This window comes from Delphinus delphis, chromosome 6 (assembly GCF_949987515.2).
Source record: "Delphinus delphis chromosome 6, mDelDel1.2, whole genome shotgun sequence".
Taxonomy (NCBI): Eukaryota; Metazoa; Chordata; class Mammalia; order Artiodactyla; family Delphinidae; genus Delphinus; species Delphinus delphis.
The window spans coordinates 21,128,628-21,143,670 of NC_082688.1; the positions used below are offsets into that span (position 1 = coordinate 21,128,628).

General features: G+C 38.0%; 1 protein-coding gene across 2 annotated transcripts in view; it reads right to left on the reverse strand.

The window, feature by feature from the left end:
- Nucleotides 1-15,043, reverse strand: part of KIAA1958 (KIAA1958 ortholog) — an 85,725-nt gene that overhangs the window by 58,801 nt on the left and 11,881 nt on the right. The window lies entirely within an intron of this gene.

A 15,043-nucleotide genomic window follows, 5' to 3' on the forward strand; every position in this document is an offset into this window, starting at 1 on the left:
CCCAGGAAGAGCCTCAGCACCAGCCCAGGGAATCTTTGGAGAGCCTGAGTAAAGCTTTTATGCAGACAGCTTTTCTGTACTTATTTACATAGTCTCCATGCCCCATTAATCCAATTATTTCCTCCCTTGTTAGGAGATGGCATGGAAAAACACATAGTTAGTGCCGTATCTTGTGTTCTCATTAAACCTGAGGAGATTTATGTTAGATTTAAATTAGATCCATTTGCTTCTATTACTGTGGCACTCAATTTAACAAAAAATAAACTTAGCTATCACATCCCTTTTGTGATTTTATTAAAGCAATACATCTGAAGCAATAAGAAACATTTCCTGATGTTTAACTTCTTTTTAACTCATTTAAGAAGAGTATTTTGTCTTTTTACTTGATAGAGAAATGATGTTTAAATTCTCTTTATAAATCAATGAATAATAAGTCCATGAGCTTATTAAATAAGAATATATTTTAAATTTGAAAAGTAAAAAAAGCAAAAGAAATCTGGTGAGTAGATGTATTTATGAGGCTGCAGTTGGAATTAATATTTAATCCACATTTGTGGCACAGGCTCCAGGTTCTATAGGAATTCAGAAAGAAATAAGAGAGAGAGAGAAGTCAAAAAAAGAGTTTGAGCTGGGTTAGAGCTCTGTTTTGGGGAACAGGGACTTGGGTTAGGTATTAAAGGATGGGTACCATTTGGTTAAGTGGAACAGGAGGGTAGGGCATCCCAGGAAGAAACTGCATGAGCAAAGGGAAAGGTATGGGAAGGCTTGCGCTAATGAGGACTGTGAAACACCGATCCTGGTTTGGGGGTTAGAGTGGGAATAAAGCCAGGTCAGTGAGATAGACAAATGGAGGGTCTTATATAGTAATTATAAAGATATACACCAAGGAGAGGAGACTGAATATGCTAAATGCAAAAGACCTCTACATGCCAAACATTTGAAGAAGGTACTTAAAAAAAAAAAAAAATCAACAGCCCATTTCTCCACCTCTGACATTCTTTACTCCCCTTACGCTGTTATCTTCTTCCATACTCCTATTACCATCTGACATAATACATATTTACTTGATAACTTGTTTTAGCATCTCTCTCTGCCCATCCAGTGGGCTGTGAGCTCTTTAAGAGCCAGGACTTCGCTGCTTTATTCCCAGGGTCTGAAAAAGCACCTGAGAAGTAGTAGCATTCAGTAAACATTTGTTGACTGAATTAACAACAAAGCTGAAAGGAAAGTTACTGAGATAACTCTGTGTGTGTAATTACACAATCCACTTTAGACCAACTATACTGACTGCATCGAGAAAGGACTAAAAATAAAAATCAGTGACATAAAATTAAATTTTGCGTCTCACAATCAGAATCTCAAAGTCACCTTATCCTTTATTAAGGTTCTTCAGAGTTAGCTGTGGTCAGGGCAGGTGATCTGGATGTCTATAATAATGAAATGATTTATAAGGCCACTGGAAGCTTTTCCCAGGGCTAATTTCTCAGGAAATAAGGACCTATCAGCTCTCACACAAATTGCTGTAAGACAATATCTTTATCTTAACTATCAGGATAAGGAAAAAACAAGTAATACTTTAACAAAAGTCCATACCAGAATTAATATATCCATAAAATCAAGGGACAGCTCCCTCCCTCCAATGCTGACCTCCACTTTATTTTAAAAAATATTTATTTATTATTTTTGACTGCGTTGGGTCCTAGTGGCACGTGGGATCTTTCACTGTGGTGTGTGGGCTTCTCTCTAGTTGTGGTGTGAAAGCTCCAGAGTGCACAGACTCTGTAGTTGGGGCACACGGGCTCTCTAGTTGCAGCATGCGGGCTTAGTTGCCCTACAGCATGTGGGATCTTAGTTCCCTGACCAGGGGTCAAACCTACATCCCCTGTGTTGGAAGGCAGATTCTCTCTCTTTTTTTTAAATTAATTAATTTATTTGGCTGCCTCGGGTCTTAGTTGTGGCACGTGGGATCTTCGCTGTGGTATGTGTGATCTCTCGTTGTGGCATGCGGGCTTCTCTAGTTGTGGTGCACGGGCTCCAGAGCACTTGGGCTCAGTAGTTGCAGTGCGCGGCCTTAGTTGCCCCACAGCATGTGGTATCTTAGTTCCCTGACCAGGGATCAAACCCGCGTCCCCTGCATTGGAAGGCAGATTCTTAACCACTGGACCACCAGGCAAGTCCCCAGACCTCCACTTTAAAAAGAGATTATACTGACATTATGGTGTCATCTATTAGGTACTTCTTCTATACACATATTCATTTGATGTAAATTTTCTTATGACTCTATGTTCAAGGGAAATGATCTTGGTATTAAAAAAAATATGCCCTGGTTGGTAATCTTACAAATAGGCCTACTTCAATTTTATTTGTCAGGGGTTACAAAACTCATATTTGCCAACATTCATGTTTCATTTTTAAAAATAGCAAAGGTCCTAACCTCTGCAAATTTATTTCAAAAAAGAGTGAGGTATATTTACTTTAAAGGTGGAAAAAAATTGAGATTACCTTATAACTACCATAAAATGTATTAAAGGGCTTCCCTGGTGGCGCAGTGGTTGAGAGTCCGCCTGCCGATGCAGGGGACACGGGTTCGTGCCCCGGTCCGGGAAGATCCCACATGCCGCAGAGCGGCTGGGCCCATAAGCCATGGCCGCTGAGCCTGCGCGTCCGGAGCCTGTGCTCCACAACGGCCCGCGTACCGCAAAAAAAAAAAAAAAAGTATTAAGAAGTCAGTGTCTTCTTTCTCCTTTAAATACCCAAATCGTTGCACATTTCAATGCTTTTTCCTAAAACTTTAAAACACAGGCTATTTTCTAGGATTGTTAACATCACTAATTGAAGCCAGACTTGTATGCTATTATAGCTGTCTGACCAGCAAATTATTTTTATGCTCAGTTAATCTTCTCCAATAATGGAAGTAAAGCACATTTCTTACATACACATTCATGAGCATGAAAATTTAGCACAATAGTACCAGTTAGTACGGTATGATTTTTGATAGTATTTTTCACTGAAGTAGAAATCACTTAAATAAACATTAGTCACCTGCTCATTTCTCCTGGTTGTATGTCATGTGACTCTAGAACCTCTGGAGAATTCTCTCCTTGATAAAAATCTAGAAATAAAATAGGGCACAAAAAATACCAGTATTTATTAAATAAACAAAGTGCAGGCAAAAACCTCTTCCTCACCTATATTCACTGTTGCCTGTATATATGAATTAAATCAGGCCAAGGTGCTGTGTTTGTTGGAAGGTAAGGTGAGACATCACTTGTGTAAAGACTAGGCACTATCCTTGCAGATCCTCGCCACAAGGAATTAATTTATGGCCAACAGGGTGCAGGAGTCTCCATTTTTAACAAGTTCTCGGGTAGTTCTGATATAGTTTCGGTCTAAGGCCATGCTTTGAAAAGCAGAGCTTCATCTCTCCTTCCCCCTAGAAGGCCTAAAAAATGACTCTTCTTTCAAATAAGTCTCAGCCCAAGCCTCAGTTACAGCAGGTGACACAGAGCTGGGATGGCAGATTTCCGGATCTGAATGTTTTTATGTCCCAGGCAGAACAGTTGCTTCATGAATAAATAATAAATGTTTAAAAGTGGCTTCTGTTTCAGTGAAAAATACTATCAAAAATCATACTGGACTAACTAATATTGTTAGTCAACAAAATAATGAATGAGTCAAAGAATTACTTCCCTCCGAAACCCACTGGATTCAGATTTTTTCTTTCATAATGTCTCTGAATTTATTAAGTTCAACATTGTTTCCCTAATTGCCAAAGATCATTTTTAAAATCTAACCTTGCCTGGTCCCTTTCAGGGCAGTTGACGTAGGTAGTGTAGTTAATGGTTAATGGCTCCAGCTTTGCCAACAAGAATGCCTACATTAAAATCCCAGCTCTGCTGTTTCACCATCTATGTGAATCTGTATAAGTTTTTAAACTTAAGCCTCTGTTTCTTCAACTGTAAAATAAATATAATAATTGTACCCATTTCTTAAGAGTTGTATGAGAATTAAGGTAGGAAAGCAAGCCACTTAGCTCAGTGTTGGACACATAAATCATCTAGTTCAACTCTTTATAAATATTGCTGCTGAGAAATGTGTTCCAACCCACTAAATCAAAGTCTTCCTACTTCACTCCAGTCCTCCTCTACTGATGCTTTAATTTGCAACAAATATTTACAAATTCTTCCAAGATAGATCTATAAAGGCCACCCATGTTGGGCATTTGTGCATAACTGAACATATCCTGCCATGGGCACATGGAAACAACTGGAGTTAATATCTATATCTAAAACAGCTCTCAGATACTCTGGTTTCTCTTCAGAACACATAAGTCTTTCGCCTTTTACTAAAACAGCTCTCAGGAGACCTTCCATTCCACATGACCTAGAATCCTTTTTTTATTTGTTATAAATTTATTTATTTAATTTATTTATTTTTGACTGTGTTGGGTCTTTGTTGCTGTACATGGGCTTTCTCTAGTTGTGGCGAGCGGGGGCTACTCTTTGTTGTGGTGCGTGGGCTTCTCACTGCGGTGGCTTCTCTTGTTGCGGAGCACGGGCTCTAGGCGCGTGGGCTTCAGTAGTTGTGGCACTCGGGCTCAGTAGTTGTGGCATGCGGGCTCTAGAGCACAGGCTCAGTAGTTGTGGGGCACGGGCTTAGTTGCTCTGTGGCATGTGGGATCTTCCCAGACCAGGGATCGAACCTGTGTCCCCTATATTGGCAGGCGGATTCTTAACCACTGCGCCACCAGGGAAATCCATGACCTAGAATCCTGTGATTTGACACACTTAGTGTGTTACTATAAAAAGAGACATTATGTGACTGTATGAATTCAGTACAGTAATAAACAAAGGTATAATCATGGAATTCTCTCTTCTAAGAATGCTGCTCTTTTGGACTAAATGAAGAAAATGAAGGTTTCTCCTCAATTGCTCCTTCCACTCAAAAAGAGGCAGCATCCCAGGTGTGACCTAATAAGCCTTGAGGGCAGCCCTGTTAGCTAGGGACAGCTCGAGGCTATCCACATTTGCTTACAAGGGAGTAAATTCAAACAAGCTTCACAAATAGAGGAGATGTGGCATTCAGTGACGACTAAGACACAAAAGGTAAAAGGGAGACCAGATGACAGGAGTGAATAAAAACCAGATGAAGCTTCTCAAATCTCAAACTTAATTTCAAGTCACATAAAAGAAATTAAGCAATCCAAAGGTGAAAAGAATAGAATAAGAGAATAAATATTGTACTGGATTAATCACAATAAGGAGACTTTCGTCTTGGCCAAAATATATTCTTAAATCAACTTTAGAATGTGGCTGCATTTTCAAGCTTAGCAGCACGAAACCCACATGACTGTAATTAATGTAATAAATCATGTTGTGGAATTTTCTACAGAATCTGACAGCACTCACTGATACATTGCTTATTAGAGACTAGAGATTTCTCATGCAGTTTTTTATTATACTGCCAGAGACACTGAATCAAGAGTACCTTCTGATGTGTCTGAAATATCTGCTGCTGGTGTGATACATAAAATATACAGTGAGCTGCTATCAGACTTTGATATACAAAACATCATACACAATTTCCAAAAAGACTTGTTTTTGAATTCTTACTTTTCTGGACTTAGGGCAGTCATAGACGATACATGGATTCATTATAGATGTGACATTTACATTTTCCACGGTTTCAATCATAAAGTCCCAGCTTTACACACATGGCTCTCCTATTCAGTTTACTCTATGATGACTCCATTAGTATATAGCGCAGAATACTGTTAAACAGGCATTATTTCATCAACCTCTACATGTTCTTTCATTGTCTTTCAAAATCTGACTCTTAAGTAAAATTTTAATGAATTTAACTTATTCTCAAAAGTAAAAATTAGTCCTTGCACAGTTCAGGAATTCAGCCATGACTGCATTTCACCTCAGTGAGTTTACATACCCTTAAATATGCTTTGCATATATAAGCATCTTCTAATTTAGAAATATCTGAACTTTAAAAAACTATGGTTTAATGGCCCTTTATTCACATGGGTAACTATTCAAATGAGGAAAATATTATTTTAAGTATACTTCCCCTAATAAAATAAAAATAATTTTATCATAAAAGTAACACATTTAATAATAAAAATCATTTTATTAATTTTATCATAAAAGCAACACACTTAATATAAAAATTTTCCCCAGAAAATAAAAATACAAAGAAGAGAGCAAAACTGCCCATAAATTCATCCTTGAAAGACAGCCACTGGATACATTTTGGTATATATCTTTCCAACTTAAAATTTTAATTAAAAATGTTACTCTTTAATAACCAAGAACTAATCCATTCTGTCTTAACTGTACACTTCTCTTGTGATTTATTTTATTTTTTTCTGGAAATATTGCTTTGTCTTATGTTTAAGAGGAAAACTGTTAACACAGTTATGCCTCGATAAGTTACTATTTTAGACATATTCCTTTTGATCATCTAAAATGATATATTTTAAGACTCGAATAAGAGTTTGGCATTGGATTTATTATCCACTGGTGACACAGGAATTCCTTTCTTAGCTACTGAGAATTCCCTATATCCACTCTTGCCCCCTTTCAAACTGTTCTCCATACAGAAGCCTAAGTGAGTTTTCCTAAAAGAAAGCAGAGGAAATGAAAGTTATCTCTTATATTCTTTCTGGAAATTTTAGTATTTGCATATTTGCTTCAACGTTCAACAAAAATATATTTGGCACCTCAACACGGCAGGCACTGTTTTAGGCACATCTGTATATGCTTCCTCAAGCATATACAGATGTGCCTAACACATCTGTACAGATGTGTTTAACACTTTAATTTTCATTTCTTCATTGTGGAGACAATTAGACAATAAAAGCAGATGGAGACTGGGACTAGAAAAGGATGAACAAAAGTAGAAGTCCTGGCAAAGTTTTGGAGAAATGAAGAAAACTAAGGGAAAGTTGGCCCAGGTCCTAAAAGAGGACATTTAAGTGCTAAGAGGATGGATGCTGAAATGTGTAAGAGAAGCATCACCATGGCCAGTGAGCCTAGTGGTTAAGAGCATGAACTTGGGAACCAGACTGCCTAGGTGAGAATCCCAGCTCTCCCATCCTCTTATTGTGTCACCTTCGGCAAGTTCAACCTTTCTTTGCCTTAGTTTATTCATCTGAGAAATGGAGTGCATTATAGTCCTAACTTTATAGAGTTGTAAGAACTGAGTTACCATAAGTAATTAGTGAGAAAATAAGCATTCTGTAAGTACTGGCTATTATAATTGCTATTCTGTATACAGTAACCAGAGAGCTAACAGCATATGACCCTGCCTACTGAAAAGCATCTTGGAAGTAAAACAGTCATCACCATTTGTTAATAGTTCATCAGTATGTCAGAACTGAGTATTTGAAAAGCACTCTTCATGAGTTTGCTAAAATTCAATGGCTGCGATGAGTGAGAACAAACTTAAGCACAATACGTGAGGCAACATTTGATGAATTTAAGAGATGAAATGCTATACCACAATAGAAATAGTTACAACAAACTTTTGATTAGAAACCATTTCTTCCTTTAAATTTACATTCAATCTACAGGACTGCATATCTTAATTAGTAAGGATCAAAATGTGAAGGCATCTTTTACTGAAAATGCATAATACAGTAAAAACTACAAAGGAATTATTCATCAACTTGAAACAAAAGATGTATGGCATATAAGTAAAGGAAAACAAATAACACAAAAAATAAAAATGCACAAAACTCTAATAAATTACCTCCTTTTCTGAGTTAGGCTATTAATATTCATTAAATTCCATCCAAGAAGTAATAACCTAATGGATAGGAGGCTGCTCATTTCTCTAATTGTGTCAGTGGATAATAACAAAACATATTTTTGAAAAGCTCATTATAAAATAAAAATTAAAGTATTTTTCTATATGGATTGGCTTCCTATTACATATTATAAGTGCAGACAAAACAGGAAAATAAAGCTTTTTTCTTAACAATGAGATAGCTGTTTTCCATTACATAAAATAATAATTTAGCAGCAGTAATTATAACAGTATGAAGGTGCTGAAAAGCTAGTGACCTGTAACATAAATCTTAATATACTCTAGAGACTAAAAATATTATATAAAATATAATTTCAGGTATTATTTTTAAGGAATATGTGCTTGTATTTATTGAACCAAGCCCTAAAGTCAAATTCACAGAAATAGCACATTCTAGGATTATAAAGATTATTTTTCCTGCTGAATGGAGTTAGGGGTGAAAAATTAAGTAATACTTAAATCATTAAAAAAAAAATTTCTCAGGGGAGTGACATCAGCAAGGTGGCCAAGTAAGACAACCCCACCCCAACCCCCCAAAATAATTTGGCATCCATCCATGTACAAAGTTCCATCACAGGAATAGGCCTGCAGGTCCAAGGATACAGCAGGAAATGCTCCTGTTCACACAACTGGAGATGCTAAAAGGGCCCTATACTCAGACAAAACTTTGCTAAGGAAATTGAACCCATCTTGTTGGGAGAGCTGAGGCCTCTAATGTGGGTGCTCGCATCTGAGACTTGTCTTTGGAGGCCTGCTAACCAGCCACCAATTTGCCACCCCCCGTCTCTATAAAGGGTCCTGCCTGGCAATACCTACTTTTCACTCAGGAAAGGGTCTAGGCGAAGCAAACTTACTTACACAACTGCAGAAGAAACCAACACCAGATTCCTGTCCTGTGTTCTTAAATGTGAACAAACAATTAGACTAGGTGTCAGAAGAAAAGTAGCAGCATTAAAGAGAAGGATGAAGAAAAAGAAACATAAGAACTGAAGGAAGAGTTAATTCAAATACAAAATATTTTTTAAAACCCCTCTAATTAAAATTCTCAAAGAGATTTGATAGATTATTATAATTATAATCCTCATAAAAGGAACAAGTACTAAAGGAAACCTTTTTTTAAAAAATTTATTTACTTTTGGCTGCACTGGGTCTTCCTTGCTGCACACGGGCTTTCTCTAGTTGCAGCAAGCAGGGGTTACTCTTCGTTGCTGTGCGCAGGCTTCTCATTGAGGTGGCCTCTCTTGTTGTGGAGCACAGGCTCTAGGTGCTCGGGTTTCAGTAGTTGTGGCACATGGGCTTAGTTGCTCTGCGGCATGTGGGATCTTCCTGGGCCAGGGTTTGAACCCGTGTCCCCTGCATTGGCAGGTGGATTCTTTTTTTTTTTTTTTTTAACATCTTTAATGCAGTATAACAGTTTTACAATGGTGTGTTAGTTTTTCTGCTTTATAACAAAGTGAAACAGCTATATATATACATATATCCCCATATCTCCTCCCTCTTGCGTCTCCCTCCCACCCTCCCTATCCCACCTCTCTAGGTGGTCACAAAGCACTGAGCTGATCTCCCTGTGCTATGTGGCTGCTTCCCACTAGCTATCTATTTTACATTTGGTAGTGTATCTATGTCTATGCCACTCTCTCACTTCGTCCCAGCTTACCCCTTCCCCTCCCTGTGTCCTCAAGTCCATTCTCTATGTCTGCATCTTTATTCCTGTCCTGCCACTAGGTTCTTCGGAACTTTTTTTTTTTTAAGATTCCATATATATATGTGTTAGCATATGGTATTTGTTTTTCTCTTTCTGATTTACTTCACTCTGTACGACAGACTCTAGGTCCACCCACCTCACTACAAATAACTCAATTTTGTTTCTTTTTATGACTGAGTAATATTCCATTGTATATATGTGCCACATCTTCTTTATCCATTCATCTGTTGATAGACACTTAGGTTGCTTCCACGTCCTGGCTATTGTAAATAGAGCTGCAATGGACACTGTGGTACGTGACTTTTTGAATTATGGTTTTCTCAGGGTATATGCCCAGTAGTGGGATTGCTGGGTCATATGGTAGTTCTATTTTTAGTTTTTTAAGGAACCTCCATACAGTTCCCATAGTGGCTGTATCAATTCACATTCCCACCAGCATTGCATGAGGGTTCCCTTTTCTCCACACCCTCTCCAGCATTCACTGTTTGTAGATTTTTTGATGATGGCCATTCTGACTGGTGCAAGGTGATACCTCATTGTAGTTTTGATTTGCATTTCTCTAATGATTAGTGATGTTGAGCATTCTTTCACGTGTTTGTTGGCAATCTGTATATCTTCTTTGGAGAAATGTCTGTTTAGGTCTTCTGCCCATTTTGGGATTGGGTTTTTTTGTGTGTGTGTGGTACGCGGGCCTCTCACTGTTGTGGCCTCTCCCGTTGCGGAGCACAGGCTCCGGACGCGCAGGCTCAGCGGCCATGGCTCACGGGTCCAGCCGCTCCGCAGCATGTGGGATCCTCCCGGGGCACGAGCCTGTGTCCCCTGCATCGGCAGGCGGACTCTCAACCACTGCGCCACCAGGGAAGCCCAGGGGTTGTTTGTTTTTTTGATATTGAGCTGCATGAGCTGCTCGTCAACTTTGGAGATTAACCCTTTGTCAGTTGCTTCATTTGCAAATATTTTCTTCCATTCTGGGGGTTGTCTTTTCGTCTGGTTTATGTTTTCCGTTGCTGTGCAAAAGCTTTTAAGTTTCATTAGGTCCCATTTTTTAATTTTTGTTTTTATTTCCATTTCTCTAGGAGGTGGGTCAAAAAGGATCTTGCTGTGATTTATGTCATAGAGTGTTCTGGCAGGCGATTCTTAACCATTGTGCCACAAGAGAAGTCCCAAGGAAAACTTTAAAAAATCATGTTAGAGGAAAGGAATTTTCAGCAATTTAAAGACTCAAAGTTTGGGACTTCCCTGGTGGCGCAGTGGGTAAGACTCTGTGCTCCCAATGCAGGGGGCCCTGGTTCAATCCCTGGTCAGGGAACTAGATCCCACACATGTGCTGCAGCTAAGAGTTCGCATGCCACAACTAAGGAGCTGGTGAGCCACAACTAAGACCCGGCGCAACCAAATATATAAATAAATATTAAAAAAAAAAAAAGACTCAAAGTTTACTTCCCACCTATCTCTTCTTGGGAAATTATTTTATGAACTCCAGCAAAGAAAAGGAGAAAGTAAAGGGAAACATGAAGTCTAGGGAACAGTGGTTGCAACCCGGGGAAAACTCGAGTGGGTGGGATGGTCACCTTAGGCTTACATTAAATCAACTTGTCCAAACTGCAGTAGGAAGACTGAAGGCCCAAAATAGGAATTTTGGAGGGACTACACAGATATGATAAGAGCACACTGTTCTTTTGTCAAAGAATGCTATCAAAAATTTTAGGAAAACACACACACACACACACAACCTCCAAACTAGAATAATACCATATTTCGTTGATTGTGAGATGCACTTCTTCACATTTTAACATCTCTGAAATTTGTCTCACAATTCCTGGGAATTATAGTTTAATTAGTAGCATGCTTTTTATTTCTTTGTGGAACACAAAATAATGGTATATCTTACAATCAATGATATTTCAGATGCAATGAAATACAGTAGTAATAATAATAATGCTGGGACATACTTATTGAGAACTTACTCTCTGTACCAGGTATTGTTCTAAACGCTTTACATGGATTAAGTCATTTATCCACATAACAACCCTCAGGAACATTCTCCTTTCAGTGTCCCAGAGTTTGTGAAATTCATCAGGATGAAAAGAAATTCAATCTTAGAACACTAATAGCTATGAACAATATTTACACTGTCAAAATAATATAAACCAATATATAATTGGTTTTGAACGTTTAGAGTCAACCTAAGGATAAAGCAGAAAAGACTCAGTTGTGGCCATAGAAGAGAATGAAAATATTGACAACCTTGTGAAATTAAGAAGATGGTAAGAAGGGAGGGGAGAACAGAAGAAGGTAGGATAAGGACACTAATATCTTCACCCTTAGGTTGAGAAAGCATATTTATTTCATCTTTCATTATCTTTAGTTTTTCTATTGGTAACGTGTTTTAATGGCATAACAATCAAATAATGGGAGGGTAATGAAACTGAATTAAATCATCGTTTATAACAAGGAGTCTGTAGATATTTTCTGAAGTTGATAAATCAAGAAAAAAAATCAAGAAGCAGAAGTATAAAAAGTTTGTGTAAAATTTTGGAAGAACTGAAAATAGAAAGACTCAAAAGAAGTTTCCTTTGAAGAGTGGGATTATGAGGTGATGAGAGCTGAGGCGAGACTGCTATTGTTCAGCAAATTTTATGGATTGCTGTGTACATGAATAACTTTGAAAAAAATGAAGAACATTGAAAAAGGCAATAAAATTATTGCTTTTTTCTAAGAAAGCAATCCTATAGTTTTAAGGCAGTACTGAAGAATCAGCCTGGTATGTGTATGATAACTGAAGTCAATAAACCACCTAAAAAAGACATGCAAAAATATAAATAAATAAAAATAAACCACCTAAGATACATCAATCAACTCAGATTTACTGTTCTCTGATCACTGTACTGATCAGTGTTCTCACCTAAAATAAAGCTTAAATCACCTTGTAGCCACAGAAGCATAATTCATCATTTTTGCCATGTTATATAAATACTTCTTCTGGGTCTAATACACCCTTGGGAACACAAGCCATTAGTTACATAAATGAGATCTAGACTGAAAGAGAGGTATTGCTGGGCCTAAACTACAGTGGATCACCTGCATACTGCCCATCCCTGCTGTGACCCAAGATTGTCAGGCAGCTCAATCTGAGAGGAGCAGGAGGAATCTGCTGCTTCTCGGAGGAAAACAGATACAGGGATGATGTCTGAAGCTAAGACTGTGGTACTCGATGACACTGACTTGTCTGTCCAGGGGTTGTACATTATTTCATCTCTTCAGACCACAAGGAATGAATACCAAGGCTAGAAAATCAAGGTCAATGCCTCCTCAATTCTGAACTCGTGCCTAGCTTCCTAGCAGTCTTAGTCAAATCCAAATTCATTGAAGAGAATTATATTCTGAGGTTCATAGCAATTTGCTCGTCTGCTACATTTGGGTGCATTCTGCATATCAGGAGGTCTCAATTATATGTATGTGAACTTTAAGTATATAAAAACGGTTCCTTACTTCAATGGTATAGTACAAAAAATGCTTCTATTCTAAAGAAAAAGAAAGTCAACTAGGAAGATTTTCTTGTAAAATATTAAGACAAATGACACTTAGGAAGTGCAAGCACTGGAAAAAATGCTGATAAAACTAATTAACTTCTCAGAAAATTATGCATTTGTACAACAGAGAGCAATTAACTTGATTTTCTACTTTTGCCTTTCAGAAAACTAGTAAACAATTATATTTTTAATTCTTAAAGATAGATCACTAGTTGTCTGCAAAAATAAGCAATATTACAATTTTAATTTTACTAGGCTCATGTTATTTTTAGATATGTAGAAAGTGTCTTGAGTAAATTATATTGTGGAAAGGGTTGCCTGTAGCCTCTGCACTTTTAATTTCCCTCTAAGAAAGACTTGCTTTCATTTATCATAGTGGTTTAATTGTTCACTTAACCACTTTTAGCCATATATCATCCTAGTCTTTATAAATATGTTATCTAAAGGCAACCAATTTAGTATTAGAAAGCCACTCACAGTTTAACAGCATCTTCGTTCAGGAAATATTTTAAACAGCTTTTTTAAAAAGTTCGGAATGTTTTGAGAGGGCTAGAGTTAAGGTGTCTCTCCCATTCAGAGTGCAGGCTGTGTGTGAGCAAGAACCATGTTTTCTGCCTTGTTCTTTGGGGTATCTGCAGTACCCAGTCTGAACTTGGCCTTGGTAGGCTTCCAATGGATATTTGTTGAATAAATGGTCACGGCATGTTTCAGAACTCCTAACGGATGTTTCATCCTATATGCAGAGAATTATGACTACATTGTAGATATATGGGTCCTGAAGACCTTTCAGCATTACCTACAACAGTGCTGTGCCTTTGGACAGAGAATACGAGGGTGGCAACAGAGATCCCAAGAGGCCAAACACTCAGAAGTCATCAAGTTGAATTTCCAAATCATCTAACTCTGTTTCCTCCATACTAAATGCCTTTATTGTTGCCTCATTCGAGCATTTATTGCCATCTCCCATCTGGATTACTGCAAGTAATGGCCTATAAAACAGTTCTCAGTCCCAGTCTCTACTTCCCCACTGCTATCAGTGTGATCTTCTAAGATAACGAACTGTGTCCCTCGGCTCCCCACGTTAAGTTTGTGACATCACATGAAAAGCCTTTCACAGGTGACTCCAGCCCATCTTTCCAGCAGCAATTCTCCTAACCGCTTTGAAATCTACACTCACACCACACTCAAACCTTTGCTTCCCTACATACGTTCCGGCCCTAATTTAATGTCTTTGCTCATGTTGTTCCATCTACTTGAAATCCTCTTCCCTGTGTCCCAAAAGGCTGAGTCAACTGCTCCTTATGTTCCACAGCATTTTATATACCTCTTTCTATACACTTGGAGTTGGAGTTGTTGGTTTGTCTGCTGCCTTCTCTGCACAATGATATACTGGGGTCAGGGAATTTGCCATTCATCTTTGTATTTTCACTAGTCCTGCCATATGGTTGATCTTGAAATAAATGTTTGATAAACTGAAGTGCAAGTGACTTGTCTAGATGCTTAGTAGAAAAAGAGACTTAGATACGTGCTTCCTGTTTCTGATAAAGCGAATCCTTCTATTAAACCCTAGGTCTTTTTAAAAATGATTCTCAGAAAAAAATAATCACTTTAGGATATACTCTAGCAGCCTAAACTTTGGAAAAGTTATAGGCATGACCTAAAAATAAAAGAAAGGGAAGGGGAAGCAATTAGTGGTGTAGTCTCTTCCTACACCAAGACAAGCAGAGATAGGGACCAGCATGCAAAGCACCAACCCCTCCTCTCTTAGTTAACAAGCAGGAGACCACACTTCTTCCCCTGGAACTCCAAGCAAATCATCTAGTTTCTTTGTAACTCACTTCCTGTCAGTAAAATGAAGGAAACAACCTCTTCTTCATGCAACTCAAGTAGTGCTGATCCTGGAAATGAAAGTGCTATATATCCATAGATAATAGAGGACATTTTGTTTTTGTGGTTTTTATTTATTCCAACAGAAGAACTTAAAAAA